Raw genomic sequence first — 24,472 nt, 5'->3', positions numbered from 1 at the left:
CCCCGTATTTTAAGCAGTGTCCTCTGTTTCGGCACTCACCCAGCAGCGGAAACATGTTTCCTGCCGCCAGAGTGTCCAATCCTTGATGATCTGAAATGTCTCAATCAGATCCCCTCTCAGTCTTCTAAACTCGAGGGTACACACAAGCCCAGTCGCTCCAGTCTTTCAGTGTAAGGTAATCCCCGCCAGTCCAGGAATTGACCTGGTGAACCTACGCTGCATTCCCTCAATAGCCAGAATCAAATCTGGAGAGCAGAACTGCACACAGTACTCCAGGTGTGGTCCTCACCAGGGCCCTGTACAGCTGCAAAAGAACCTCTTTGCTTCTATACTCCATCCCTCTTGTTATGAAGGCCAGCATGCTATTAGCCTTCTTCACTACCTGCTGTAGCTGCATGCTTACCTTCATTGAGTGGTGTACAGGAACCCCCAGATCTCTCTGTCTCCTGCCCCTTGACCTAAATTGATTCCATTTAGGTAGTAATCTGCCTTCCACCAAAGTGGGTAACCATTGATTTATCCACATTAATTGCATCTGGCCACTCACCTAACTTGTCCAGGTCACCCTGTAATCTGCTAACATCCTGATGACATTTCACCCTGCCAGCCAGCTTAGTATCATCAGCAAATTTGCTAATGTTATGGCTAATAGCATCTTGTAGATGGTTAAGATATATGGTAAAAAGCTGCGGTGCCAGTAGTGATCCCTGCGGTAACCCCCCTGGCCACTGCCTGCCATTGGGAAAGGGAGGCGTGGAGGAGTGCGGAAGGATGAGAGAATGCAGGCTGCAGCCTTATGAAGCAGGGGGAGGGCTTGCAGTTGGCCTGCGTGGGGATGTGGGAGACTACAGGAGCCTGGTGGGCAAGGGCTGGCTGAAAGGCAGCTGGAGGGACGGAGGGAGGGAAGCACGCACAGAGGAGAAGAGCAAAGAGAAAAGAGAAAAAAAAAACAAAGGGGATAAAGAGAAAGAGCAGCAAAGAAAATGTGGCTGGCCAGCACGCCTGAAGTAGGGAGAAAAGGAAGGGGCCGGTGCCTACGGCCATACTAGTCTGAAAACGCCCGATCTCGTCTGATCTCGGAAGCTAAGCAGACTCAGGCCTGGTTAGTACTTGGATGGGAGACCGCCTGGAATACCAGGTGCAGTAGGCTTTTTTCCGCCAGCAGGGGCTGCTCAAGTCACCCCTCTGCACTTGTGTTGTGCCACGCAATGGAGCGGCAGGTTATTTTTTTGCTGCTGCTGCTGCTGCTGCTGTGCCGGCCATCAGTCGCCTGCAGGCACCAGACAGGGAGGGAGGAGAGCGGAGCGCTGCCGAAATCAGCGAGAAAGACGGAAAGAAAGGGATTGGGGCTGCACGCTGTCTGCGGGTGGCAGTCAGGAAAGGAGGACAATAGGTGCAGGAGTTGGCCATTCTGCCTTTCGAGCCTGCACCACCATTCAATATGATCATGGCTGATCATCCTTAATCAGTATCCTGTTCCTGCCTTATCTCCGTAACCCTTGATTCCACTATCCTTGAGAGCTCTATGCAACTCTTTCTTAAATGAATCCAGAGACTGGGCCTCCACTGCCCTCTGGGGCAGAGCATTCCACACAGCCACCACTCTCTGGGTGAAGAAGTTTCTCCTCATCTCTGTCCTAAATGGTTACCCCGTATTTTTAAGCAGTGTCCTCTGTTTCGGCACTCACCCAGCAGCGGAAACATGTTTCCTGCCGCCAGAGTGTCCAATCCTTTGATGATCTGAAATGTCTCAATCAGATCCCCTCTCAGTCTTCTAAACTCGAGGGTACACACAAGCCCAGTCGCTCCAGTCTTTCAGTGTAAGGTAATCCCGCCAGTCCAGGAATTGACCTGGTGAACCTACGCTGCATTCCCTCAATAGCCAGAATCAAATCTGGAGAGCAGAACTGCACACAGTACTCCAGGTGTGGTCTCACCAGGGCCCTGTACAGCTGCAAAAGAACCTCTTTGCTTCTATACTCCATCCCTCTTGTTATGAAGGCCAGCATGCTATTAGCCTTCTTCACTACCTGCTGTACCTGCATGCTTACCTTCATTGAGTGGTGTACAGGAACCCCCAGATCTCTCTGTCCTGCCCCTTGACCTAAATTGATTCCATTTAGGTAGTAATCTGCCTTCCACCAAAGTGGGTAACCATTGATTTATCCACATTAAATTGCATCTGGCCACTCACCTAACTTGTCCAGGTCACCCTGTAATCTGCTAACATCCTGATGACATTTCACCCTGCCAGCCAGCTTAGTATCATCAGCAAATTTGCTAATGTTATGGCTAATAGCATCTTGTAGATGGTTAAGATATATGGTAAAAAGCTGCGGTGCCAGTAGTGATCCCTGCGGTACCCCCCTGGCCACTGCCTGCCATTGGAAAGGGAGGCGTGGAGGAGTGCGGAAGGATGAGAGAATGCAGGCTGCAGCCTGATGAAGCAGGGGGAGGGCTTGCAGTTGGCCTGCGTGGGATGTGGGAGACTACAGGAGCCTGGTGGGCAAGGGCTGGCTGAAAGGCAGCTGGAGGGACGGAGGGAGGAAGCACGCACAGAGGAGGAAGAGCAAAGAGAAAAGAGAAAAAAAAAACAAAGGGGATAAAGAGAAAGAGCAGCAAAGAAAATGTGGCTGGCCAGCACGCCTTGAAGTAGGGAGAAAAGGAAGGGGCCGGTGCCTACGGCCATACTAGTCTGAAAACGCCCGATCTCGTCTGATCTCGGAAGCTAAGCAGACTCAGGCCTGGTTAGTACTTGGATGGGAGACCGCCTGGGAATACCAGGTGCAGTAGGCTTTTTCCGCCAGCAGGGGCTGCTCAAGTCACCCCTCTGCACTTGTGTTGTGCCACGCAATGGAGCGGCAGGTTATTTTTGCTGCTGCTGCTGCTGCTGCTGCTGCTGTGCCGGCCATCAGTCGCCTGCAGGCACCAGACAGGGAGGGGAGGAGAGCGGAGCGCTGCCGAAATCAGCGAGAAAGACGGAAAGAAAGGGATTGGGGCTGCACGCTGTCTGCGGGTGGCAGTCAGGAAAGGAGGACAATAGGTGCAGGAGTTGGCCATTCTGCCTTTCGAGCCTGCACCACCATTCAATATGATCATGGCTGATCATCCTTAATCAGTATCCTGTTCCTGCCTTATCTCCGTAACCCTTGATTCCACTATCCTTGAGAGCTCTATGCAACTCTTTCTTAAATGAATCCAGAGACTGGGCCTCCACTGCCCTCTGGGGCAGAGCATTCCACACAGCCACCACTCTCTGGGTGAAGAAGTTTCTCCTCATCTCTGTCCTAAATGGTCTACCCCGTATTTTTAAGCAGTGTCCTCTGTTTCGGCACTCACCCAGCAGCGGAAACATGTTTCCTGCCGCCAGAGTGTCCAATCCTTTGATGATCTGAAATGTCTCAATCAGATCCCCTCTCAGTCTTCTAAACTCGAGGGTACACACAAGCCCAGTCGCTCCAGTCTTTCAGTGTAAGGTAATCCCGCCAGTCCAGGAATTGACCTGGTGAACCTACGCTGCATTCCCTCAATAGCCAGAATCAAATCTGGAGAGCAGAACTGCACACAGTACTCCAGGTGTGGTCTCACCAGGGCCCTGTACAGCTGCAAAAGAACCTCTTTGCTTCTATACTCCATCCCTCTTGTTATGAAGGCCAGCATGCTATTAGCCTTCTTCACTACCTGCTGTAGCTGCATGCTTACCTTCATTGAGTGGTGTACAGGAACCCCCAGATCTCTCTGTCCTGCCCCTTGACCTAAATTGATTCCATTTAGGTAGTAATCTGCCTTCCACCAAAGTGGGTAACCATTGATTTATCCACATTTAAATTGCATCTGGCCACTCACCTAACTTGTCCAGGTCACCCTGTAATCTGCTAACATCCTGATGACATTTCACCCTGCCAGCCAGCTTAGTATCATCAGCAAATTTGCTAATGTTATGGCTAATAGCATCTTGTAGATGGTTAAGATATATGGTAAAAAGCTGCGGTGCCAGTAGTGATCCCTGCGGTACCCCCCCTGGCCACTGCCTGCCATTGGGAAAGGGAGGCGTGGAGGAGTGCGGAAGGATGAGAGAATGCAGGCTGCAGCCTGATGAAGCAGGGGGAGGGCTTGCAGTTGGCCTGCGTGGGATGTGGGAGACTACAGGAGCCTGGTGGGCAAGGGCTGGCTGAAAGGCAGCTGGAGGGACGGAGGGAGGGAAGCACGCACAGAGGAGGAAGAGCAAAGAGAAAAGAGAAAAAAAAAACAAAGGGATAAAGAGAAAGAGCAGCAAAGAAAATGTGGCTGGCCAGCACGCCTTGAAGTAGGGAGAAAAGGAAGGGGCCGGTGCCTACGGCCATACTAGTCTGAAAACGCCCGATCTCGTCTGATCTCGGAAGCTAAGCAGACTCAGGCCTGGTTAGTACTTGGATGGGAGACCGCCTGGAATACCAGGTGCAGTAGGCTTTTTCCGCCAGCAGGGCTGCTCAAGTCACCCCTCTGCACTTGTGTTGTGCCACGCAATGGAGCGGCAGGTTATTTTGCTGCTGCTGCTGCTGCTGCTGCTGCCGGCCATCAGTCGCCTGCAGGCACCAGACAGGGAGGGGAGGAGAGCGGAGCGCTGCCGAAATCAGCGAGAAAGACGGAAAGAAAGGGATTGGGGCTGCACGCTGTCTGCGGGTGGCAGTCAGGAAAGGAGGACAATAGGTGCAGGAGTTGGCCATTCTGCCTTTCGAGCCTGCACCACCATTCAATATGATCATGGCTGATCATCCTTAATCAGTATCCTGTTCCTGCCTTATCTCCGTAACCCTTGATTCCACTATCCTTGAGAGCTCTATGCAACTCTTTCTTAAATGAATCCAGAGACTGGGCCTCCACTGCCCTCTGGGGCAGAGCATTCCACACAGCCACCACTCTCTGGGTGAAGAAGTTTCTCCTCATCTCTGTCCTAAATGGTCTACCCCGTATTTTTAAGCAGTGTCCTCTGTTTCGGCACTCACCCAGCAGCGGAAACATGTTTCCTGCCGCCAGAGTGTCCAATCCTTTGATGATCTGAAATGTCTCAATCAGATCCCCTCTCAGTCTTCTAAACTCGAGGGTACACACAAGCCCAGTCGCTCCAGTCTTTCAGTGTAAGGTAATCCCGCCAGTCCAGGAATTGACCTGGTGAACCTACGCTGCATTCCCTCAATAGCCAGAATCAAATCTGGAGAGCAGAACTGCACACAGTACTCCAGGTGTGGTCTCACCAGGGCCCTGTACAGCTGCAAAAGAACCTCTTTGCTTCTATACTCCATCCCTCTTGTTATGAAGGCCAGCATGCTATTAGCCTTCTTCACTACCTGCTGTAGCTGCATGCTTACCTTCATTGAGTGGTGTACAGGAACCCCCAGATCTCTCTGTCCTGCCCCTTGACCTAAATTGATTCCATTTAGGTAGTAATCTGCCTTCCACCAAAGTGGGTAACCATTGATTTATCCACATTAAATTGCATCTGGCCACTCACCTAACTTGTCCAGGTCACCCTGTAATCTGCTAACATCCTGATGACATTTCACCCTGCCAGCCAGCTTAGTATCATCAGCAAATTTGCTAATGTTATGGCTAATAGCATCTTGTAGATGGTTAAGATATATGGTAAAAAGCTGCGGTGCCAGTAGTGATCCCTGCGGTACCCCCCTGGCCACTGCCTGCCATTGGGAAAGGGAGGCGTGGAGGAGTGCGGAAGGATGAGAGAATGCAGGCTGCAGCCTGATGAAGCAGGGGAGGGCTTGCAGTTGGCCTGCGTGGGGATGTGGGAGACTACAGGAGCCTGGTGGGCAAGGGCTGGCTGAAAGGCAGCTGGAGGGACGGAGGGAGGGAAGCACGCACAGAGGAGGAAGAGCAAAGAGAAAAGAGAAAAAAAAAACAAAGGGGATAAAGAGAAAGAGCAGCAAAGAAAATGTGGCTGGCCAGCACGCCTTGAAGTAGGGAGAAAAGGAAGGGGCCAGTGCCTACGGCCATACTAGTCTGAAAACGCCCGATCTCGTCTGATCTCGGAAGCTAAGCAGACTCAGGCCTGGTTAGTACTTGGATGGGAGACCGCCTGGGAATACCAGGTGCAGTAGGCTTTTTTCCGCCAGCAGGGGCTGCTCAAGTCACCCCTCTGCACTTGTGTTGTGCCACGCAATGGAGCGGCAGGTTATTTTGCTGCTGCTGCTGCTGCTGCTGCTGCTGCTGCTGCCGGCCATCAGTCGCCTGCAGGCACCAGACAGGGAGGGGAGGAGAGCGGAGCGCTGCCGAAATCAGCGAGAAAGACGGAAAGAAAGGGATTGGGGCTGCACGCTGTCTGCGGTGGCAGTCAGGAAAGGAGGACAATAGGTGCAGGAGTTGGCCATTCTGCCTTTCGAGCCTGCACCACCATTCAATATGATCATGGCTGATCATCCTTAATCAGTATCCTGTTCCTGCCTTATCTCCGTAACCCTTGATTCCACTATCCTTGAGAGCTCTATGCAACTCTTTCTTAAATGAATCCAGAGACTGGGCCTCCACTGCCCTCTGGGGCAGAGCATTCCACACAGCCACCACTCTCTGGGTGAAGAAGTTTCTCCTCATCTCTGTCCTAAATGGTCTACCCCGTATTTTTAAGCAGTGTCCTCTGTTTCGGCACTCACCCAGCAGCGGAAACATGTTTCCTGCCGCCAGAGTGTCCAATCCTTTGATGATCTGAAATGTCTCAATCAGATCCCCTCTCAGTCTTCTAAACTCGAGGGTACACACAAGCCCAGTCGCTCCAGTCTTTCAGTGTAAGGTAATCCCGCCAGTCCAGGAATTGACCTGGTGAACCTACGCTGCATTCCCTCAATAGCCAGAATCAAATCTGGAGAGCAGAACTGCACACAGTACTCCAGGTGTGGTCTCACCAGGGCCCTGTACAGCTGCAAAAGAACCTCTTTGCTTCTATACTCCATCCCTCTTGTTATGAAGGCCAGCATGCTATTAGCCTTCTTCACTACCTGCTGTAGCTGCATGCTTACCTTCATTGAGTGGTGTACAGGAACCCCCAGATCTCTCTGTCCTGCCCCTTGACCTAAATTGATTCCATTTAGGTAGTAATCTGCCTTGCACCAAAGTGGGTAACCATTGATTTATCCACATTAAATTGCATCTGGCCACTCACCTAACTTGTCCAGGTCACCCTGTAATCTGCTAACATCCTGATGACATTTCACCCTGCCAGCCAGCTTAGTATCATCAGCAAATTTGCTAATGTTATGGCTAATAGCATCTTGTAGATGGTTAAGATATATGGTAAAAAGCTGCGGTGCCAGTAGTGATCCCTGCGGTACCCCCCTGGCCACTGCCTGCCATTGGGAAAGGGAGGCGTGGAGGAGTGCGGAAGGATGAGAGAATGCAGGCTGCAGCCTTATGAAGCAGGGGGAGGGCTTGCAGTTGGCCTGCGTGGGGATGTGGGAGACTACAGGAGCCTGGTGGGCAAGGGCTGGCTGAAAGGCAGCTGGAGGGACGGAGGGAGGGAAGCACGCACAGAGGAGGAAGAGCAAAGAGAAAAGAGAAAAAAAAACAAAGGGGATAAAGAGAAAGAGCAGCAAAGAAAATGTGGCTGGCCAGCACGCCTTGAAGTAGGGAGAAAAGGAAGGGGCCGGTGCCTACGGCCATACTAGTCTGAAAACGCCGATCTCGTCTGATCTCGGAAGCTAAGCAGACTCAGGCCTGGTTAGTACTTGGATGGGAGACCGCCTGGGAATACCAGGTGCAGTAGGCTTTTTCCGCCAGCAGGGGCTGCTCAAGTCACCCCTCTGCACTTGTGTTGTGCCACGCAATGGAGCGGCAGGTTATTTTTGCTGCTGCTGCTGCTGCTGCTGCTGCTGCTGTGCCGGCCATCAGTCGCCTGCAGGCACCAGACAGGGAGGGGAGGAGAGCGGAGCGCTGCCGAAATCAGCGAGAAAGACGGAAAGAAAGGGATTGGGGCTGCACGCTGTCTGAGGGTGGCAGTCAGGAAAGGAGGACAATAGGTGCAGGAGTTGGCCATTCTGCCTTTCGAGCCTGCACCACCATTCAATATGATCATGGCTGATCATCCTTAATCAGTATCCTGTTCCTGCCTTATCTCCGTAACCCTTGATTCCACTATCCTTGAGAGCTCTATGCAACTCTTTCTTAAATGAATCCAGAGACTGGGCCTCCACTGCCCTCTGGGGCAGAGCATTCCACACAGCCACCACTCTCTGGGTGAAGAAGTTTCTCCTCATCTCTGTCCTAAATGGTCTACCCCGTATTTTTAAGCAGTGTCCTCTGTTTCGGCACTCACCCCAGCAGCGGAAACATGTTTCCTGCCGCCAGAGTGTCCAATCCTTTGATGATCTGAAATGTCTCAATCAGATCCCCTCTCAGTCTTCTAAACTCGAGGGTACACACAAGCCCAGTCGCTCCAGTCTTTCAGTGTAAGGTAATCCCGCCAGTCCAGGAATTGACCTGGTGAACCTACGCTGCATTCCCTCAATAGCCAGAATCAAATCTGGAGAGCAGAACTGCACACAGTACTCCAGGTGTGGTCTCACCAGGGCCCTGTACAGCTGCAAAAGAACCTCTTTGCTTCTATACTCCATCCCTCTTGTTATGAAGGCCAGCATGCTATTTGCCTTCTTCACTACCTGCTGTAGCTGCATGCTTACCTTCATTGAGTGGTGTACAGGAACCCCCAGATCTCTCTGTCCTGCCCCTTGAGCTAAATTGATTCCATTTAGGTAGTAATCTGCCTTCCACCAAAGTGGGTAACCATTGATTTATCCACATTAAATTGCATCTGGCCACTCACCTAACTTGTCCAGGTCACCCTGTAATCTGCTAACATCCTGATGACATTTCACCCTGCCAGCCAGCTTAGTATCATCAGCAAATTTGCTAATGTTATGGCTAATAGCATCTTGTAGATGGTTAAGATATATGGTAAAAAGCTGCGGTGCCAGTAGTGATCCCTGCGGTACCCCCCTGGCCACTGCCTGCCATTGGGAAAGGGAGGCGTGGAGGAGTGCGGAAGGATGAGAGAATGCAGGCTGCAGCCTGATGAAGCAGGGGGAGGGCTTGCAGTTGGCCTGCGTGGGGATGTGGAGACTACAGGAGCCTGGTGGGCAAGGGCTGGCTGAAAGGCAGCTGGAGGGACGGAGGGAGGGAAGCACGCACAGAGGAGGAAGAGCAAAGAGAAAAGAGAAAAAAAAAACAAAGGGGATAAAGAGAAAGAGCAGCAAAGAAAATGTGGCTGGCCAGCACGCCTTGAAGTAGGGAGAAAAGGAAGGGGCCGGTGCCTACGGCCATACTAGTCTGAAAACGCCGATCTCGTCTGATCTCGGAAGCTAAGCAGACTCAGGCCTGGTTAGTACTTGGATGGGAGACCGCCTGGGAATACCAGGTGCAGTAGGCTTTTTCCGCCAGCAGGGGCTGCTCAAGTCACCCCTCTGCACTTGTGTTGTGCCACGCAATGGAGCGGCAGGTTATTTTTGCTGCTGCTGCTGCTGCTGCTGCCGGCCATCAGTCGCCTGCAGGCACCAGACAGGGAGGGGAGGAGAGCGGAGCGCTGCCGAAATCAGCGAGAAAGACGGAAAGAAAGGGATTGGGGCTGCACGCTGTCTGCGGGTGGCAGTCAGGAAAGGAGGACAATAGGTGCAGGAGTTGGCCATTCTGCCTTTCGAGCCTGCACCACCATTCAATATGATCATGGCTGATCATCCTTAATCAGTATCCTGTTCCTGCCTTATCTCCGTAACCCTTGATTCCACTATCCTTGAGAGCTCTATGCAACTCTTTCTTAAATGAATCCAGAGACTGGGCCTCCACTGCCCTCTGGGGCAGAGCATTCCACACAGCCACCACTCTCTGGGTGAAGAAGTTTCTCCTCATCTCTGTCCTAAATGGTCTACCCCGTATTTTTAAGCAGTGTCCTCTGTTTCGGCACTCACCCAGCAGCGGAAACATGTTTCCTGCCGCCAGAGTGTCCAATCCTTTGATGATCTGAAATGTCTCAATCAGATCCCCTCTCAGTCTTCTAAACTCGAGGGTACACACAAGCCCAGTCGCTCCAGTCTTTCAGTGTAAGGTAATCCCGCCAGTCCAGGAATTGACCTGGTGAACCTACGCTGCATTCCCTCAATAGCCAGAATCAAATCTGGAGAGCAGAACTGCACACAGTACTCCAGGTGTGGTCTCACCAGGGCCCTGTACAGCTGCAAAAGAACCTCTTTGCTTCTATACTCCATCCCTCTTGTTATGAAGGCCAGCATGCTATTAGCCTTCTTCACTACCTGCTGTAGCTGCATGCTTACCTTCATTGAGTGGTGTACAGGAACCCCCAGATCTCTCTGTCCTGCCCCTTGACCTAAATTGATTCCATTTAGGTAGTAATCTGCCTTGCACCAAAGTGGGTAACCATTGATTTATCCACATTAAATTGCATCTGGCCACTCACCTAACTTGTCCAGGTCACCCTGTAATCTGCTAACATCCTGATGACATTTCACCCTGCCAGCCAGCTTAGTATCATCAGCAAATTTGCTAATGTTATGGCTAATAGCATCTTGTAGATGGTTAAGATATATGGTAAAAAGCTGCGGTGCCAGTAGTGATCCCTGCGGTACCCCCCTGGCCACTGCCTGCCATTGGGAAAGGGAGGCGTGGAGGAGTGCGGAAGGATGAGAGAATGCAGGCTGCAGCCTGATGAAGCAGGGGGAGGGCTTGCAGTTGGCCTGCGTGGGGATGTGGGAGACTACAGGAGCCTGGTGGGCAAGGGCTGGCTGAAAGGCAGCTGGAGGGACGGAGGGAGGGAAGCACGCACAGAGGAGGAAGAGCAAAGAGAAAAGAGAAAAAAAAAACAAAGGGGATAAAGAGAAAGAGCAGCAAAGAAAATGTGGCTGGCCAGCACGCCTTGAAGTAGGGAGAAAAGGAAGGGGCCGGTGCCTACGGCCATACTAGTCTGAAAACGCCCGATCTCGGAAGCTAAGCAGACTCAGGCCTGGTTAGTACTTGGATGGGAGACCGCCTGGGAATACCAGGTGCAGTAGGCTTTTTCCGCCAGCAGGGGCTGCTCAAGTCACCCCTCTGCACTTGTGTTGTGCCACGCAATGGAGCGGCAGGTTATTTTTGCTGCTGCTGCTGCTGTGCCGGCCATCAGTCGCCTGCAGGCACCAGACAGGGAGGGGAGGAGAGCGGAGCGCTGCCGAAATCAGCGAGAAAGACGGAAAGAAAGGGATTGGGCTGCACGCTGTCTGCGGGTGGCAGTCAGGAAAGGAGGACAATAGGTGCAGGAGTTGGCCATTCTGCCTTTCGAGCCTGCACCACCATTCAATATGATCATGGCTGATCATCCTTAATCAGTATCCTGTTCCTGCCTTATCTCCGTAACCCTTGATTCCACTATCCTTGAGAGCTCTATGCAACTCTTTCTTAAATGAATCCAGAGACTGGGCCTCCACTGCCCTCTGGGGCAGAGCATTCCACACAGCCACCACTCTCTGGGTGAAGAAGTTTCTCCTCATCTCTGTCCTAAATGGTCTACCCCGTATTTTTAAGCAGTGTCCTCTGTTTCGGCACTCACCCAGCAGCGGAAACATGTTTCCTGCCGCCAGAGTGTCCAATCCTTTGATGATCTGAAATGTCTCAATCAGATCCCCTCTCAGTCTTCTAAACTCGAGGGTACACACAAGCCCAGTCGCTCCAGTCTTTCAGTGTAAGGTAATCCCGCCAGTCCAGGAATTGACCTGGTGAACCTACGCTGCATTCCCTCAATAGCCAGAATCAAATCTGGAGAGCAGAACTGCACACAGTACTCCAGGTGTGGTCTCACCAGGGCCCTGTACAGCTGCAAAAGAACCTCTTTGCTTCTATACTCCATCCCTCTTGTTATGAAGGCCAGCATGCTATTAGCCTTCTTCACTACCTGCTGTAGCTGCATGCTTACCTTCATTGAGTGGTGTACAGGAACCCCCAGATCTCTCTGTCCTGCCCCTTGACCTAAATTGATTCCATTTAGGTAGTAATCTGCCTTGCACCAAAGTGGGTAACCATTGATTTATCCACATTAAATTGCATCTGGCCACTCACCTAACTTGTCCAGGTCACCCTGTAATCTGCTAACATCCTGATGACATTTCACCCTGCCAGCCAGCTTAGTATCATCAGCAAATTTGCTAATGTTATGGCTAATAGCATCTTGTAGATGGTTAAGATATATGGTAAAAAGCTGCGGTGCCAGTAGTGATCCCTGCGGTACCCCCCCTGGCCACTGCCTGCCATTGGGAAAGGGAGGCGTGGAGGAGTGCGGAAGGATGAGAGAATGCAGGCTGCAGCCTGATGAAGCAGGGGGAGGGCTTGCAGTTGGCCTGCGTGGGGATGTGGGAGACTACAGGAGCCTGGTGGGCAAGGGCTGGCTGAAAGGCAGCTGGAGGGACGGAGGGAGGGAAGCACGCACAGAGGAGGAAGAGCAAAGAGAAAAGAGAAAAAAAAAACAAAGGGGATAAAGAGAAAGAGCAGCAAAGAAAATGTGGCTGGCCAGCACGCCTTGAAGTAGGGAGAAAAGGAAGGGGCCGGTGCCTACGGCCATACTAGTCTGAAAACGCCCGATCTCGTCTGATCTCGGAAGCTAAGCAGACTCAGGCCTGGTTAGTACTTGGATGGGAGACCGCCTGGGAATACCAGGTGCAGTAGGCTTTTTCCGCCAGCAGGGGCTGCTCAAGTCACCCCTCTGCACTTGTGTTGTGCCACGCAATGGAGCGGCAGGTTATTTTTGCTGCTGCTGCTGCTGCTGCTGCTGCTGCTGTGCCGGCCATCAGTCGCCTGCAGGCACAGACAGGGAGGGGAGGAGAGCGGAGCGCTGCCGAAATCAGCGAGAAAGACGGAAAGAAAGGGATTGGGGCTGCACGCTGTCTGCGGGTGGCAGTCAGGAAAGGAGGACAATAGGTGCAGGAGTTGGCCATTCTGCCTTTCGAGCCTGCACCACCATTCAATATGATCATGGCTGATCATCCTTAATCAGTATCCTGTTCCTGCCTTATCTCCGTAACCCTTGATTCCACTATCCTTGAGAGCTCTATGCAACTCTTTCTTAAATGAATCCAGAGACTGGGCCTCCACTGCCCTCTGGGGCAGAGCATTCCACACAGCCACCACTCTCTGGGTGAAGAAGTTTCTCCTCATCTCTGTCCTAAATGGTCTACCCCGTATTTTTAAGCAGTGTCCTCTGTTTCGGCACTCACCCAGCAGCGGAAACATGTTTCCTGCCGCCAGAGTGTCCAATCCTTTGATGATCTGAAATGTCTCAATCAGATCCCCTCTCAGTCTTCTAAACTCGAGGGTACACACAAGCCCAGTCGCTCCAGTCTTTCAGTGTAAGGTAATCCCGCCAGTCCAGGAATTGACCTGGTGAACCTACGCTGCATTCCCTCAATAGCCAGAATCAAATCTGGAGAGCAGAACTGCACACAGTACTCCAGGTGTGGTCTCACCAGGGCCCTGTACAGCTGCAAAAGAACCTCTTTGCTTCTATACTCCATCCCTCTTGTTATGAAGGCCAGCATGCTATTAGCCTTCTTCACTACCTGCTGTAGCTGCATGCTTACCTTCATTGAGTGGTGTACAGGAACCCCCAGATCTCTCTGTCCTGCCCCTTGAGCTAAATTGATTCCATTTAGGTAGTAATCTGCCTTCCACCAAAGTGGGTAACCATTGATTTATCCACATTAAATTGCATCTGGCCACTCACCTAACTTGTCCAGGTCACCCTGTAATCTGCTAACATCCTGATGACATTTCACCCTGCCAGCCAGCTTAGTATCATCAGCAAATTTGCTAATGTTATGGCTAATAGCATCTTGTAGATGGTTAAGATATATGGTAAAAAGCTGCGGTGCCAGTAGTGATCCCTGCGGTACCCCCCTGGCCACTGCCTGCCATTGGGAAAGGGAGGCGTGGAGGAGTGCGGAAGGATGAGAGAATGCAGGCTGCAGCCTGATGAAGCAGGGGGAGGGCTTGCAGTTGGCCTGCGTGGGGATGTGGGAGACTACAGGAGCCTGGTGGGCAAGGGCTGGCTGAAAGGCAGCTGGAGGGACGGAGGGAGGGAAGCACGCACAGAGGAGGAAGAGCAAAGAGAAAAGAGAAAAAAAAAACAAAGGGGATAAAGAGAAAGAGCAGCAAAGAAAATGTGGCTGGCCAGCACGCCTTGAAGTAGGGAGAAAAGGAAGGGGCCGGTGCCTACGGCCATACTAGTCTGAAAACGCCCGATCTCGTCTGATCTCGGAAGCTAAGCAGACTCCGGCCTGGTTAGTACTTGGATGGGAGACCGCCTGGGAATACCAGGTGCAGTAGGCTTTTTCCGCCAGCAGGGGCTGCTCAAGTCACCCCTCTGCACTTGTGTTGTGCCACGCAATGGAGCGGCAGGTTATTTTTGCTGCTGCTGCTGCTGCTGCTGCTGCTGCTGTGCCGGCCATCAGTCGCCTGCAGGCACCAGACAGGGAGGGGAGGAGAGCGGAGCGCTGCCGAAATCAGCGAGAAAGACGGAAAGAAAGGGATTGGGGCTGCACGCTGTCTGCGGGTGGCAGTCAGGAAAGGAGGACAATAGGTGCAGGAGTTGGCCATTCTGCCTTTCGAGCCTGCACCACCATTCAATATGATCATGGCTGATCATCCTTAATCAGTATCCTGTTCCTGCCTTATCTCCGTAACCCTTGATTCCACTATCCTTGAGAGCTCTATGCAACTCTTTCTTAAATGAATCCAGAGACTGGGCCTCCACTGCCCTCTGGGGCAGAGCATTCCACACAGCCACCACTCTCTGGGTGAAGAAGTTTCTCCTCATCTCTGTCCTAAATGGTCTACCCCGTATTTTTAAGCAGTGTCCTCTGTTTCGGCACTCACCCAGCAGCGGAAACATGTTTCCTGCCGCCAGAGTGTCCAATCCTTTGATGATCTGAAATGTCTCAATCAGATCCCCTCTCAGTCTTCTAAACTCGAGGGTACACACAAGCCCAGTCGCTCCAGTCTTTCAGTGTAAGGTAATCCCGCCAGTCCAGGAATTGACCTGGTGAACCTACGCTGCATTCCCTCAATAGCCAGAATCAAATCTGGAGAGCAGAACTGCACACAGTACTCCAGGTGTGGTCTCACCAGGGCCCTGTACAGCTGCAAAAGAACCTCTTTGCTTCTATACTCCATCCCTCTTGTTATGAAGGCCAGCATGCTATTAGCCTTCTTCACTACCTGCTGTACCTGCATGCTTACCTTCATTGAGTGGTGTACAGGAACCCCCAGATCTCTCTGTCCTGCCCTTGACCTAAATTGATTCCATTTAGGTAGTAATCTGCCTTCACCAAAGTGGGTAACCATTGATTTATCCACATTAAATTGCATCTGGCCACTCACCTAACTTGTCCAGGTCACCCTGTAATCTGCTAACATCCTGATGACATTTCACCCTGCCAGCCAGCTTAGTATCATCAGCAAATTTGCTAATGTTATGGCTAATAGCATCTTGTAGATGGTTAAGATATATGGTAAAAAGCTGCGGTGCCAGTAGTGATCCCTGCGGTACCCCCCTGGCCACTGCCTGCCATTGGGAAAGGGAGGCGTGGAGGAGTGCGGAAGGATGAGAGAATGCAGGCTGCAGCCTGATGAAGCAGGGGGAGGGCTTGCAGTTGGCCTGCGTGGGGATGTGGGAGACTACAGGAGCCTGGTGGGCAAGGGCTGGCTGAAAGGCAGCTGGAGGGACGGAGGGAGGGAAGCACGCACAGAGGAGGAAGAGCAAAGAGAAAAGAGAAAAAAAAAACAAAGGGGATAAAGAGAAAGAGCAGCAAAGAAAATGTGGCTGGCCAGCACGCCTTGAAGTAGGGAGAAAAGGAAGGGGCCGGTGCCTACGGCCATACTAGTCTGAAAACGCCCGATCTCGTCTGATCTCGGAAGCTAAGCAGACTCAGGCCTGGTTAGTACTTGGATGGGAGACCGCCTGGGAATACCAGGTGCAGTAGGCTTTTTCCGCCAGCAGGGGCTGCTCAAGTCACCCTCTGCACTTGTGTTGTGCCACGCAATGGAGCGGCAGGTTATTTTTGCTGCTGCTGCTGCTGCTGCTGCTGCTGCTGCTGTGCCGGCCATCAGTCGCCTGCAGGCACCAGACAGGGAGGGGAGGAGAGCGGAGCGCTGCCGAAATCAGCGAGAAAGACGGAAAGAAAGGGATTGGGGCTGCACGCTGTCTGAGGGTGGCAGTCAGGAAAGGAGGACAATAGGTGCAGGAGTTGGCCATTCTGCCTTTCGAGCCTGCACCACCATTCAATATGATCATGGCTGATCATCCTTAATCAGTATCCTGTTCCTGCCTTATCTCCGTAACCCTTGATTCCAGTATCCTTGAGAGCTCTATGCAACTCTTTCTTAAATGAATCCAGAGACTGGGCCTCCACTGCCCTCTGGGGCAGAGCATTCCACACAGCCACCACTCTCTGGGTGAAGAAGTTTCTCCTCATCTCTGTCCTAAATGGTCTACCCCGTATTTTTAAGCAGTGTCCTCTGTTTCGGCACTCACCCAGCAGCGGAAAACATGTTTCCTGCCGCCAGAGTGTCCAATCCTTTGATGCTCTGAAATGTCTCAATCAGATCCCCTCTCAGTCTTCTAAACTCGAGGGTACACACAAGCCCAGTCGCTCCAGTCTTTCAGTGTAAGGTAATCCCGCCAGTCCAGGAATTGACCTGGTGAACCTACGCTGCATTCCCTCAATAGCCAGAATCAAATCTGGAGAGCAGAACTGCACACAGTACTCCAGGTGTGGTCTCACCAGGGCCCTGTACAGCTGCAAAAGAACCTCTTTGCTTCTATACTCCATCCCTCTTGTTATGAAGGCCAGCATGCTATTAGCCTTCTTCACTACCTGCTGTACCTGCATGCTTACCTTCATTGAGTGGTGTACAGGAACCCCCAGATCTCTCTGTCCTGCCCCTTGACCTAAATTGATTGCATTTAGGTAGTAATCTGCCTTCCACCAAAGTGGGTAACCATTGATTTATCCACATTAAATTGCATCTGGCCACTCACCTAACTTGTCCAGGTCACCCTGTAATCTGCTAACATCCTGATGACATTTCACCCTGCCAGCCAGCTTAGTATCATCAGCAAATTTGCTAATGTTATGGCTAATAGCATCTTGTAGATGGTTAAGATATATGGTAAAAAGCTGCGGTGCCAGTAGTGATCCCTGCGGTACCCCCTGGCCACTGCCTGCCATTGGGAAAGGGAGGCGTGGAGGAGTGCGGAAGGATGAGAGAATGCAGGCTGCAGCCTGATGAAGCAGGGGGAGGGCTTGCAGTTGGCCTGCGTGGGGATGTGGGAGACTACAGGAGCCTGGTGGGCAAGGGCTGGCTGAAAGGCAGCTGGAGGGACGGAGGGAGGGAAGCACGCACAGAGGAGGAAGAGCAAAGAGAAAAGAGAAAAAAAAAACAAAGGGGATAAAGAGAAAGAGCAGCAAAGAAAATGTGGCTGGCCAGCACGCCTTGAAGTAGGGAGAAAAGGAAGGGGCCGGTGCCTACGGCCATACTAGTCTGAAAACGCCCGATCTGGTCTGATCTCGGAAGCTAAGCAGACTCAGGCCTGGTTAGTACTTGGATGGGAGACCGCCTGGGAATACCAGGTGCAGTAGGCTTTTTCCGCCAGCAGGGGCTGCTCAAGTCACCCCTCTGCACTTGTGTTGTGCCACGCAATGGAGCGGCAGGTTATTTTTGCTGCTGCTGCTGCTGCTGCTGCTGCCGGCCATCAGTCGCCTGCAGGCACCAGACAGGGAGGGGAGGAGAGCGGAGCGCTGCCGAAATCAGCGAGAAAGACGGAAAGAAAGGGATTGGGGCTGCACGCTGTCTGCGGGTGGCAGTCAGGAAAGGAGGACAATAGGTGCAGGAGTTGGCCATTCTGCCTTTCGAGCCTGCACCACCATTCAATATGATCATGGCTGATCATCCTTAATCAGTATCCTGTTCCTGCCTTATCTCCGTAACCCTTGATTCCAGTATCCTTGAGAGCTCTATGCAACTCTTTCTTAAATGAATCCAGAGACTGGGCCTCCACTGCCCTCTGGGGCAGAGCATTCCACACAGCCACCACTCTCTGGGTGAAGAAGTTTCTCCTCATCTCTGTCCTAAATGGTCTACCCCGTATTTTTAAGCAGTGTCCTCTGTTTCGGCACTCACCCAGCAGCGGAAACATGTTTCCTGCCGCCAGAGTGTCCAATCCTTTGATGATCTGAAATGTCTCAATCAGATCCCCTCTCAGTCTTCTAAACTCGAGGGTACACACAAGCCCAGTCGCTCCAGTCTTTCAGTGTAAGGTAATCCCGCCAGTCCAGGAATTGACCTGGTGAACCTACGCTGCATTCCCTCAATAGCCAGAATCAAATCTGGAGAGCAGAACTGCACACAGTACTCCAGGTGTGGTCTCACCAGGGCCCTGTACAGCTGCAAAAGAACCTCTTTGCTTCTATACTCCATCCCTCTTGTTATGAAGGCCAGCAGCTATTAGCCTTCTTCACTACCTGCTGTACCTGCATGCTTACCTTCATTGAGTGGTGTACAGGAACCCCCAGATCTCTCTGTCCTGCCCCTTGAGCTAAATTGATTCCATTTAGGTAGTAATCTGCCTTCCACCAAAGTGGGTAACCATTGATTTATCCACATTAAATTGCATCTGGCCACTCACCTAACTTGTCCAGGTCACCCTGTAATCTGCTAACATCCTGATGACATTTCACCCTGCCAGCCAGCTTAGTATCATCAGCAAATTTGCTAATGTTATGGCTAATAGCATCTTGTAGATGGTTAAGATATATGGTAAAAAGCTGCGGTGCCAGTAGTGATCCCTGCGGTACCCCCCCTGGCCACTGCCTGCCATTGGGAAAGGGAGGCGTGGAGGAGTGCGGAAGGATGAGAGAATGCAGGCTGCAGCCTGATGAAGCAGGGGGAGGGCTTGCAGTTGGCCTGCGTGGGGATGTGGGAGACTACAGGAGCCTGGTGGGCAAGGGCTGGCTGAAAGGCAGCTGGAGGGACGGAGGGAGGGAAGCACGCACAGAGGAGGAAGAGAAAAGAGAAAAGAGAAAAAAAACAAAGGGGATAAAGAGAAAGAGCAGCAAAGAAAATGTGGCTGGCCAGCACGCCTTGAAGTAGGGAGAAAAGGAAGGGGCCGGTGCCTACGGCCATACTAGTCTGAAAACGCCCGATCTCGTCTGATCTCGGAAGCTAAGCAGACTCAGGCCTGGTTAGTACTTGGATGGGAGACCGCCTGGGAATACCAGGTGCAGTAGGCTTTTTCCGCCAGCAGGGGCTGCTCAAGTCACCCCTCTGCACTTGTGTTGTGCCACGCAATGGAGCGGCAGGTTATTTTTGCTGCTGCTGCTGCTGCTGCTGCTGCTGCTGCCGGCCATCAGTCGCCTGCAGGCACCAGACAGGGAGGGGAGGAGAGCGGAGCGCTGCCGAAATCAGCGAGAAAGACGGAAAGAAAGGGATTGGGGCTGCACGCTGTCTGCGGGTGGCAGTCAGGAAAGGAGGACAATAGGTGCAGGAGTTGGCCATTCTGCCTTTCGAGCCTGCACCACCATTCAATATGATCATGGCTGATCATCCTTAATCAGTATCCTGTTCCTGCCTTATCTCCGTAACCCTTGATTCCAGTATCCTTGAGAGCTCTATGCAACTCTTTCTTAAATGAATCCAGAGACTGGGCCTCCACTGCCCTCTGGGGCAGAGCATTCCACACAGCCACCACTCTCTGGGTGAAGAAGTTTCTCCTCATCTCTGTCCTAAATGGTCTACCCCGTATTTTTAAGCAGTGTCCTCTGTTTCGGCACTCACCCAGCAGCGGAAACATGTTTCCTGCCGCCAGAGTGTCCAATCCTTTGATGATCTGAAATGTCTCAATCAGATCCCCTCTCAGTCTTCTAAACTCGAGGGTACACACAAGCCCAGTCGCTCCAGTCTTTCAGTGTAAGGTAATCCCGTCAGTCCAGGAATTGACCTGGTGAACCTACGCTGCATTCCCTCAATAGCCAGAATCAAATCTGGAGAGCAGAACTGCACACAGTACTCCAGGTGTGGTCTCACCAGGGCCCTGTACAGCTGCAAAAGAACCTCTTTGCTTCTATACTCCATCCCTCTTGTTATGAAGGCCAGCATGCTATTAGCCTTCTTCACTACCTGCTGTACCTGCATGCTTACCTTCATTGAGTGGTGTACAGGAACCCCCAGATCTCTCTGTCCTGCCCCTTGACCTAAATTGATTGCATTTAGGTAGTAATCTGCCTTCCACCAAAGTGGGTAACCATTGATTTATCCACATTAAATTGCATCTGGCCACTCACCTAACTTGTCCAGGTCACCCTGTAATCTGCTAACATCCTGATGACATTTCACCCTGCCAGCCAGCTTAGTATCATCAGCAAATTTGCTAATGTTATGGCTAATAGCATCTTGTAGATGGTTAAGATATATGGTAAAAAGCTGCGGTGCCAGCAGTGATCCCTGCGGTACCCCCCTGGCCACTGCCTGCCATTGGGAAAGGGAGGCGTGGAGGAGTGCGGAAGGATGAGAGAATGCAGGCTGCAGCCTTATGAAGCAGGGGGAGGGCTTGCAGTTGGCCTGCGTGGGGATGTGGGAGACTACAGGAGCCTGGTGGGCAAGGGCTGGCTGAAAGGCAGCTGGAGGGACGGAGGGAGGGAAGCACGCACAGAGGAGGAAGAGCAAAGAGAAAAGAGAAAAAAAAAACAAAGGGGATAAAGAGAAAGAGCAGCAAAGAAAATGTGGCTGGCCAGCACGCCTTGAAGTAGGGAGAAAAGGAAGGGGCCGGTGCCTATGGCCATACTAGTCTGAAAACGCCTGATCTCGTCTGATCTCAGAAGCTAAGCAGACTCAGGCCTGGTTAGTACTTGGATGGGAGACCGCCTGGGAATACCAGGTGCAGTAGGCTTTTTCCGCCAGCAGGGGCTGCTCAAGTCACCCCTCTGCACTTGTGTTGTGCCACGCAATGGAGCGGCAGGTTATTTTTGCTGCTGCTGCTGCTGCTGCTGCTGCTGCTGCCGGCCATCAGTCGCCTGCAGGCACCAGACAGGGAGGGGAGGAGAGCGGAGCGCTGCCGAAATCAGCGAGAAAGACGGAAAGAAAGGGATTGGGGCTGCACGCTGTCTGCGGGGTGGCAGTCAGGAAAGGAGGACAATAGGTGCAGGAGTTGGCCATTCTGCCTTTCGAGCCTGCACCACCATTCAATATGATCATGGCTGATCATCCTTAATCAGTATCCTGTTCCTGCCTTATCTCCGTAACCCTTGATTCCACTATCCTTGAGAGCTCTATGCAACTCTTTCTTAAATGAATCCAGAGACTGGGCCTCCACTGCCCTCTGGGGCAGAGCATTCCACACAGCCACCACTCTCTGGGTGAAGAAGTTTCTCCTCATCTCTGTCCTAAATGGTCTACCCCGTATTTTTAAGCAGTGTCCTCTGTTTCGGCACTCACCCAGCAGCGGAAACATGTTTCCTGCCGCCAGAGTGTCCAATCCTTTGATGATCTGAAATGTCTCAATCAGATCCCCTCTCAGTCTTCTAAACTCGAGGGTACACACAAGCCCAGTCGCTCCAGTCTTTCAGTGTAAGGTAATCCCGTCAGTCCAGGAATTGACCTGGTGAACCTACGCTGCATTCCCTCAATAGCCAGAATCAAATCTGGAGAGCAGAACTGCACACAGTACTCCAGGTGTGGTCTCACCAGGGCCCTGTACAGCTGCAAAAGAACCTCTTTGCTTCTATACTCCATCCCTCTTGTTATGAAGGCCAGCATGCTATTAGCCTTCTTCACTACCTGCTGTACCTGCATGCTTACCTTCATTGAGTGGTGTACAGGAACCCCCAGATCTCTCTGTCCTGCCCCTTGACCTAAATTGATTGCATTTAGGTAGTAATCTGCCTTCCACCAAAGTGGGTAACCATTGATTTATCCACATTAAATTGCATCTGGCCACTCACCTAACTTGTCCAGGTCACCCTGTAATCTGCTAACATCCTGATGACATTTCACCCTGCCAGCCAGCTTAGTATCATCAGCAAATTTGCTAATGTTATGGCTAATAGCATCTTGTAGATGGTTAAGATATATGGTAAAAAGCTGCGGTGCCAGCAGTGATCCCTGCGGTACCCCCCTGGCCACTGCCTGCCATTGGGAAAGGGAGGCGTGGAGGAGTGCGGAAGGATGAGAGAATGCAGGCTGCAGCCTGATGAAGCAGGGGGAGGGCTTGCAGTTGGCCTGCGTGGGGATGTGGGAGACTACAGGAGCCTGGTGGGCAAGGGCTGGCTGAAAGGCAGCTGGAGGGACGGAGGGAGGGAAGCACGCACAGAGGAGGAAGAGCAAAGAGAAAAGAGAAAAAAAAAACAAAGGGGATAAAGAGAAAGAGCAGCAAAGAAAATGTGGCTGGCCAGCACGCCTTGAAGTAGGGAGAAAAGGAAGGGGCCGGTGCCTATGGCCATACTAGTCTGAAAACGCCTGATCTCGTCTGATCTCAGAAGCTAAGCAGACTCAGGCCTGGTTAGTACTTGGATGGGAGACCGCCTGGGAATACCAGGTGCAGTAGGCTTTTTCCGCCAGCAGGGGCTGCTCAAGTCACCCCTCTGCACTTGTGTTGTGCCACGCAATGGAGCGGCAGGTTATTTTTGCTGCTGCTGCTGCTGCTGCTGCTGCTGCTGTGCCGGCCATCAGTCGCCTGCAGGCACCAGACAGGGAGGGGAGGAGAGCGGAGCGCTGCCGAAATCAGCGAGAAAGACGGAAAGAAAGGGATTGGGGCTGCACGCTGTCTGCGGGTGGCAGTCAGGAAAGGAGGACAATAGGTGCAGGAGTTGGCCATTCTGCCTTTCGAGCCTGCACCACCATTCAATATGATCATGGCTGATCATCCTTAATCAGTATCCTGTTCCTGCCTTATCTCCGTAACCCTTGATTCCACTATCCTTGAGAGCTCTATGCAACTCTTTCTTAAATGAATCCAGAGACTGGGCCTCCACTGCCCTCTGGGGCAGAGCATTCCACACAGCCACCACTCTCTGGGTGAAGAAGTTTCTCCTCATCTCTGTCCTAAATGGTCTACCCCGTATTTTTAAGCAGTGTCCTCTGTTTCGGCACTCACCCAGCAGCGGAAACATGTTTCCTGCCGCCAGAGTGTCCAATCCTTTGATGATCTGAAATGTCTCAATCAGATCCCCTCTCAGTCTTCTAAACTCGAGGGTACACACAAGCCCAGTCGCTCCAGTCTTTCAGTGTAAGGTAATCCCGTCAGTCCAGGAATTGACCTGGTGAACCTACGCTGCATTCCCTCAATAGCCAGAATCAAATCTGGAGAGCAGAACTGCACACAGTACTCCAGGTGTGGTCTCACCAGGGCCCTGTACAGCTGCAAAAGAACCTCTTTGCTTCTATACTCCATCCCTCTTGTTATGAAGGCCAGCATGCTATTAGCCTTCTTCACTACCTGCTGTACCTGCATGCTTACCTTCATTGAGTGGTGTACAGGAACCCCCAGATCTCTCTGTCCTGCCCCTTGACCTAAATTGATTGCATTTAGGTAGTAATCTGCCTTCCACCAAAGTGGGTAACCATTGATTTATCCACATTAAATTGCATCTGGCCACTCACCTAACTTGTCCAGGTCACCCTGTAATCTGCTAACATCCTGATGACATTTCACCCTGCCAGCCAGCTTAGTATCATCAGCAAATTTGCTAATGTTATGGCTAATAGCATCTTGTAGATGGTTAAGATATATGGTAAAAAGCTGCGGTGCCAGTAGTGATCCCTGCGGTACCCCCCTGGCCACTGCCTGCCATTGGGAAAGGGAGGCGTGGAGGAGTGCGGAAGGATGAGAGAATGCAGGCTGCAGCCTGATGAAGCAGGGGGAGGGCTTGCAGTTGGCCTGCGTGGGGATGTGGGAGACTACAGGAGCCTGGTGGGCAAGGGCTGGCTGAAAGGCAGCTGGAGGGACGGAGGGAGGGAAGCACGCACAGAGGAGGAAGAGCAAAGAGAAAAGAGAAAAAAAAAACAAAGGGGATAAAGAGAAAGAGCAGCAAAGAAAATGTGGCTGGCCAGCACGCCTTGAAGTAGGGAGAAAAGGGAGGGGCCAGTGCCTACGGCCATACTAGTCTGAAAACGCCCGATCTCGTCTGATCTCGGAAGCTAAGCAGACTCAGGCCTGGTTAGTACTTGGATGGGAGACCGCCTGGGAATACCAGGTGCAGTAGGCTTTTTCCGCCAGCAGGGGCTGCTCAAGTCACCCCTCTGCACTTGTGTTGTGCCACGCAATGGAGCGGCAGGTTATTTTTGCTGCTGCTGCTGCTGCTGCTGCCGGCCATCAGTCGCCTGCAGGCACCAGACAGGGAGGGGAGGAGAGCGGAGCGCTGCCGAAATCAGCGAGAAAGACGGAAAGAAAGGGATTGGGGCTGCACGC

At 52.1% G+C, this 24,472-nt stretch overlaps 14 non-coding genes and 1 pseudogene across 14 annotated transcripts; all 15 read left to right on the top strand.

Annotated features, from left to right (window-relative positions):
• Window positions 1-1,032: 1,032 nt before the first annotated feature.
• Window positions 1,033-1,150, top strand: LOC132808773 (5S ribosomal RNA). The gene has a single exon (XR_009642148.1). It is a non-coding gene; the product is annotated as a 5S ribosomal RNA (ribosomal RNA).
• A 1,527-nt stretch (window positions 1,151-2,677) lies between these two features.
• On the top strand, window positions 2,678-2,796 carry LOC132809776 (5S ribosomal RNA). The gene has a single exon (XR_009642526.1). It is a non-coding gene; the product is annotated as a 5S ribosomal RNA (ribosomal RNA).
• Window positions 2,797-4,331: 1,535 nt separating this feature from the next.
• LOC132808766 (5S ribosomal RNA) lies at window positions 4,332-4,449 on the top strand. The gene has a single exon (XR_009642147.1). It is a non-coding gene; the product is annotated as a 5S ribosomal RNA (ribosomal RNA).
• A 1,527-nt stretch (window positions 4,450-5,976) lies between these two features.
• On the top strand, window positions 5,977-6,095 carry LOC132809754 (5S ribosomal RNA). Its single transcript, XR_009642504.1, has one exon. It is a non-coding gene; the product is annotated as a 5S ribosomal RNA (ribosomal RNA).
• A 1,537-nt stretch (window positions 6,096-7,632) lies between these two features.
• LOC132808762 (5S ribosomal RNA) lies at window positions 7,633-7,750 on the top strand. Its single transcript, XR_009642146.1, has one exon. It is a non-coding gene; the product is annotated as a 5S ribosomal RNA (ribosomal RNA).
• A 1,538-nt stretch (window positions 7,751-9,288) lies between these two features.
• LOC132808753 (5S ribosomal RNA) lies at window positions 9,289-9,406 on the top strand. The gene has a single exon (XR_009642145.1). It is a non-coding gene; the product is annotated as a 5S ribosomal RNA (ribosomal RNA).
• A 1,527-nt stretch (window positions 9,407-10,933) lies between these two features.
• Window positions 10,934-11,042, top strand: LOC132808898 (5S ribosomal RNA; annotated as a pseudogene).
• Window positions 11,043-12,565: 1,523 nt separating this feature from the next.
• Window positions 12,566-12,684, top strand: LOC132809743 (5S ribosomal RNA). Its single transcript, XR_009642497.1, has one exon. It is a non-coding gene; the product is annotated as a 5S ribosomal RNA (ribosomal RNA).
• A 1,537-nt stretch (window positions 12,685-14,221) lies between these two features.
• Window positions 14,222-14,340, top strand: LOC132808528 (5S ribosomal RNA). The gene has a single exon (XR_009642097.1). It is a non-coding gene; the product is annotated as a 5S ribosomal RNA (ribosomal RNA).
• A 1,536-nt stretch (window positions 14,341-15,876) lies between these two features.
• LOC132809732 (5S ribosomal RNA) lies at window positions 15,877-15,995 on the top strand. The gene has a single exon (XR_009642496.1). It is a non-coding gene; the product is annotated as a 5S ribosomal RNA (ribosomal RNA).
• Window positions 15,996-17,535: 1,540 nt separating this feature from the next.
• On the top strand, window positions 17,536-17,654 carry LOC132808617 (5S ribosomal RNA). The gene has a single exon (XR_009642124.1). It is a non-coding gene; the product is annotated as a 5S ribosomal RNA (ribosomal RNA).
• A 1,528-nt stretch (window positions 17,655-19,182) lies between these two features.
• On the top strand, window positions 19,183-19,301 carry LOC132809721 (5S ribosomal RNA). Its single transcript, XR_009642495.1, has one exon. It is a non-coding gene; the product is annotated as a 5S ribosomal RNA (ribosomal RNA).
• A 1,536-nt stretch (window positions 19,302-20,837) lies between these two features.
• On the top strand, window positions 20,838-20,956 carry LOC132808311 (5S ribosomal RNA). Its single transcript, XR_009642058.1, has one exon. It is a non-coding gene; the product is annotated as a 5S ribosomal RNA (ribosomal RNA).
• Window positions 20,957-22,493: 1,537 nt separating this feature from the next.
• Window positions 22,494-22,612, top strand: LOC132808300 (5S ribosomal RNA). Its single transcript, XR_009642057.1, has one exon. It is a non-coding gene; the product is annotated as a 5S ribosomal RNA (ribosomal RNA).
• A 1,538-nt stretch (window positions 22,613-24,150) lies between these two features.
• LOC132809710 (5S ribosomal RNA) lies at window positions 24,151-24,269 on the top strand. Its single transcript, XR_009642494.1, has one exon. It is a non-coding gene; the product is annotated as a 5S ribosomal RNA (ribosomal RNA).
• The last annotated feature ends 203 nt before the right edge of the window (window positions 24,270-24,472 follow it).

This window comes from Hemiscyllium ocellatum, chromosome 3 (genome assembly GCF_020745735.1).
Source record: "Hemiscyllium ocellatum isolate sHemOce1 chromosome 3, sHemOce1.pat.X.cur, whole genome shotgun sequence".
Taxonomy (NCBI): Eukaryota; Metazoa; Chordata; class Chondrichthyes; order Orectolobiformes; family Hemiscylliidae; genus Hemiscyllium; species Hemiscyllium ocellatum.
Note: the sequence above shows the minus strand (reverse complement) of the source record. Positions and strands in the feature narration are given on the sequence as shown.